Genomic DNA, 4,800 nt, shown 5'->3' on the forward strand with positions numbered 1-4,800 from the left:
CGCAATAATGTATTAGCAAAAGAGGACCTTTACGACCCAATTACAAGACTTTTTTTTCCCAAACCCTCATTTGCAGGTGTATTTTGCTGACCTTAAAAAAAAAAATATTCCTGATTTTTAAAATGGTGTTTAATCAACAAGAAGCAAGTTTGATAATAAAAAAAAGGGGAAGCGCCAACTTAAAAAAAAAAATGTAATTAAAAAAAAAGGAAGGGTATTCCATCCTCTCAAAAATGTATGCAATACAGCATAAATCAAATCTTCAAGAAATACACTTTTGGCTCCTATGAGATCAAAAGAAAAATGTGTTGCATGGGCCTGGGGAGACGGATTGTGAAATATCGAAAAGGCAGTGACATCCACATTCCTCCCCCTCACACATTGCAGGGAGCTCCTGTGTAGTAAGGATAGGACACCAAGAAAGGGGAAAGGTGGTTGGAGTTTGTGTCTTCATTTATTATTTGGCTATCTTTCCGAGTGATCTTTCAAGGAGGGGTAGAGGTTTCACCTATTTCTAATGGTTTTTAGTCTCTTTTCTTTGCAGAATTCTTTTTGTCCCACTGTTGATGTAAATAAAATAAAAGTATGTTTGTTTTCTCATACTATTATTTGGGCAGAAGGATATTAATTTGTGTGGAGTTAAACTGACTGTTTTCTGTTAGATGCTTTGCATACATAGTCTGCATGGAATCTGATAAAGTTACTTTCGTTGTAGACAGGTAACCCTTTCAAGAAATCCACTCTCTTTAGCCTTCTCACAGCTACTCCGGCCTTCAGTTTATAATTTTGATGAATGTTAATTCTCATGTTTTACTTCTATCAATCCAAACAACTTCAGTTTAAAATGTATTGAAATAAAAAACATAGAAACCTTTGGGGTGAGTTTAATATTTGTATGTAGCTTAATTCCTCATAAAATAGGAGACAAGAGGAGTGCCTCATGTGTATATCAGTATGTCAAACAATAAAAAAAATATAAAGCCAAATGGGTACTCACATTTGGCCCAAGTACACTTATGTACTTGTAGATGCAGGCTATTTTTTTGTATTGTTTGACATACTGATATATACATGAGGCACCCCTCTTGTCTCCTATTTCTAATTCCTCATAACATTGCTCAATGTAATTAGAGCTTCAATTCAAAGATCACTAATCTTTTATAATGGTGCAGGTAATTTTTTTTATAACATATCAAAATAAAATGAATTAAATTTCTTTTTTTAAAAGATCTAAAATACATTTTTACTGTATACAATTTAAAATTAATTTTAAATTAATTTTCTTTTTTTCCCCAAATAGATAATTTCTAGTATAAGAATTTGAATAATAGTTAAATTATTCAAATAACTACTAGTTAGTCATATGAAAAGCAATTGTAAATGAAGCAAAATGATAAAAGAAAAAATAATATTGTATATCTTTATCAAAATTTAAAAAATATATAAATTAAATAAAATACTTCATAAAAAAATTAAATTTAAAAAAAAAAAAATATATAGTTTTCAGATCTATAGTATTTTGAATTGAAAACGTAAACCATAAACAGATTTTTTCTTTTAAACCATTTTACAAACTTTTACAAATATTTGAAAAATTTTGAAACAACATAACTAAACATAAACCTATTCCAAAAGCATTTCACTCGCTGGGCCTTCATTATCAACGTCTATGAAGCCCATGTAGACTTCTTCTGGAGCTGGAAAACGTTGTCTTATTTTTGCAACTACACATGCAGGTATAGCCTTTCGATTTTTTGGTCCTAGGTAACCATAAATCCACACAGTAAAGGCACGATAAGCGATTTTACGATAATACCTAAATGAAAAATAAAATGTTAATAAATAGCTAAATTAAAAATTTATTTTTAAAAAATTCAAAACATAATTTAAATGTTATAAATAATAAAATTCCATTATTTCATACAAAAAAACTAAATTCAAATTATATATGATTAATTCATTTTTTAATTATATTACATATATATATTTATATAATTTTAAATAATTTAAAAAAATATTTAATTTATTTAATTTCCAAAAAATCTAATACAAAAATAATTGTATTTTTGATATTTAATTTAAAAAAATATTTTCTATAAAATATCTATTTTTAAAAAATCTCTATCAATTTAAAAAATATATATATTCAATTTTAAATAGTATTACATTTTAAAAATGTATGTAAATAGATTTATGAAATATATTTAATTATAAAAAATATATAACATTTTATAATTTTTAAATTTATATTTTAATACATGTAATAAAAGTTTAATTTTATCTATGCTTATTTTTAAAAATAAAATTATTAAATTAATAAGTAAACATTTTTTGGAATATAATTAATTTTTTGAAAAACGCAAAAAAAAAAAAAAAAATTATGCTTTTCTGATAAAAATGTATTTCATTTTTTAAAAAATGAGTCAAATAATCATCTTTTTTACTATTGTGAATACCACTCCTGCCCTGAAGGAGGCGGCAAAGAGCACCACAGGAAAGCTGTTAAATATCACCTCCCAAACCAATCATTCGACCAAAGTAAAGTAGAGAAAGGAAGAAAAAAGGTGCAGAGGTGTCTGAAGTTTTTATTAACCAACAACCTGTCTTTCAAAAACAGGGCAGGCCGTGGACTCATCATGTCAAAAAACAAATACATGTATCTGGTAAGCATAAAATGTATTTTCTTTTTAATGACACAATGAGTCCACTGATAATCTTAATTACTATTGGGAATCAATACCCAAGCTACAGTACACAGATGATACAGGAGGGACAAGACAGGGAACATAAATGGAAGGCACCACTGCTTGAAGAACCTTTCTGCAAAAAGTGGCCTCAGCAGAGGAAGTGTCAAATTTTTAAAACTTTGAAAAAATTTGAAGAGAGGACAAAGTTGCAGCCTTGCAAATGTTTTCCATAGAAGCTTCATTTTTGAATGCCCATGAGGAAGCAACAGCCCTCGTGGAATGAGCCGTAACTCTCTCTTGAGGCTGCTGTCCAGCAGTTTTACATGCAAAACGTATGATACTCTTCAGCAAAGAAGAAAGAAGTAGCCTTAGCTTTCTGTCCCTTACGGTTTCCTGAGAAAACCACAAACAAGGCAGAAGACTGACAAAAGTTCTTAGTAGCCTGAAGGTAAAACTTTAAAGCACAAACCACCTCAAAATTGTGCAGAAGCCTTTCCTTCTGAGAGGTAGAATTAGGACACAATGAATTTAAATTAAGGTAATGGGACTATTACTTCAATGCTGAGAGCACTGACACTCTTCGAGCAGAAGAATCATCACCAAATTTTTTTTTTTCAAAGATAACAACTTGATATCTAAGGAATGCATATGCCCAAACCGAGCCACTTGAAATTTGAAAACCAAATTAAAATTCCATGGAGGAGTAAATGGCTTGAACATAGGCCTGATCGTGACCAAGGCCTGCTAAAAAAATTGCACATCTGGAACATCTGTCAGACTTCTTTTTTAAAAAAAATAGATAAGGCAGAAATATGACCCTTTAGTGAACTTGTCGATTGAGCATTGCAAATTCTTGGAATCTAAACTCTAATCCAGGAGTAGCCCTTGGATTCACACCAATAGAGATGTTTATGCCATATCTTACAAGCCTGAATCATGGTGTATATGACCAATTCTAAAAACCCCCGCTTGGATAAAATTTAGTGTTCAAACTCCAAGCAGTAAGCGTCTGAGAAACTAGATTTGGGAGAAGGACCATTGAATTAGAAGGTCTTTCCTCAAAGGAAGACTCAAAGGTGGCTGAGATGACATGTTCACCAGATCTTCATAGCAAAGCCGGAGCAATAAGGATCAACGATGCCTTCTCCTGCTTGATTCGAGCTATCACCTGTGGTAGAAGATCAAACTGAGGAAACAGGTATGCTAGACTGAAGGTCCAAGGAACGTCAGAGAATCTATAATTTCTGCCTTGGGGTCCCTGGACCTCGAACCGTATCTCAGCAGCTTTGCATTCTGACGAGATGCCATGAGATCCAATTCCTACTGACCCCACCTGAGGATCATGCTTGAAAAGACTTCTGAATGAAGTTCCTACTCAACCGGATGAAAGGTCTGCCTGCTCAGGAAGTCCGCCTCCTAGTTGTTCACCCCTGGTATTTGAATCTCCGACAGGCAGCAAGAGTGGGCCTCCGCCCACTGAATTATCTTGGACACCTCTCTCCTCGCTAAGGAACTCTTTGTTCCTGATGATTGATGTAAGCCACTGAAGTTATGTTGTCCAACTGGAACCTGATACACTGGACCGAGGCTAACTTGGGCCAGGCCAGAAGGGCATTGAAGATTGCTCTCAGCTGCAGAATATTTATAGGTAGAACAGACTCTGACTGAGTCCAAACTTAGAGTATTTATGGAACCACAGACTGCTCCCCCATCCTAGAATGCTGGCGTCTGTTGTCAAAATCACCCAAGATGGTCTGCGAAACCAGGTTCCCTTGGTGAGATGATCCAGAGACAACCACAATTAAAGAGAATCCCTTGTCTCCTGCTCCAGCAGTATTTGAGGAGATAAATCCGCATAATCTCCGTTCCACTGACTAAGCATGTTTAAATGAAGAGGTCTGAGGAGGAACCGAGCAAACGGAATGATGTCCATTGCCGCCACCATAAGCCCAATTACCTCCATGCGCTGAGCCACTGATGGCCGAGTAGTGGACTGAAGAGCTAGACAAGTATCGAAAATCTTTGATTTCCTGACTTCTGTCTGAAAAATCTTCATTGATAGGGAATCTAGTATGCTTCCCAAAAAAGTTACCATTGTACTTGGGACTAAGGA

The 4,800-nt window shown here is 33.7% G+C and overlaps 1 pseudogene; it reads right to left on the bottom strand.

Annotated features, from left to right (window-relative positions):
- Window positions 1-374: 374 nt before the first annotated feature.
- On the bottom strand, window positions 375-807 carry LOC128661252 (DET1- and DDB1-associated protein 1-like; annotated as a pseudogene).
- Window positions 808-4,800: the final 3,993 nt, after the last annotated feature.

The sequence above is a fragment of the Bombina bombina genome, chromosome 1 (assembly GCF_027579735.1).
Source record: "Bombina bombina isolate aBomBom1 chromosome 1, aBomBom1.pri, whole genome shotgun sequence".
Classification (NCBI taxonomy): Eukaryota; Metazoa; Chordata; class Amphibia; order Anura; family Bombinatoridae; genus Bombina; species Bombina bombina.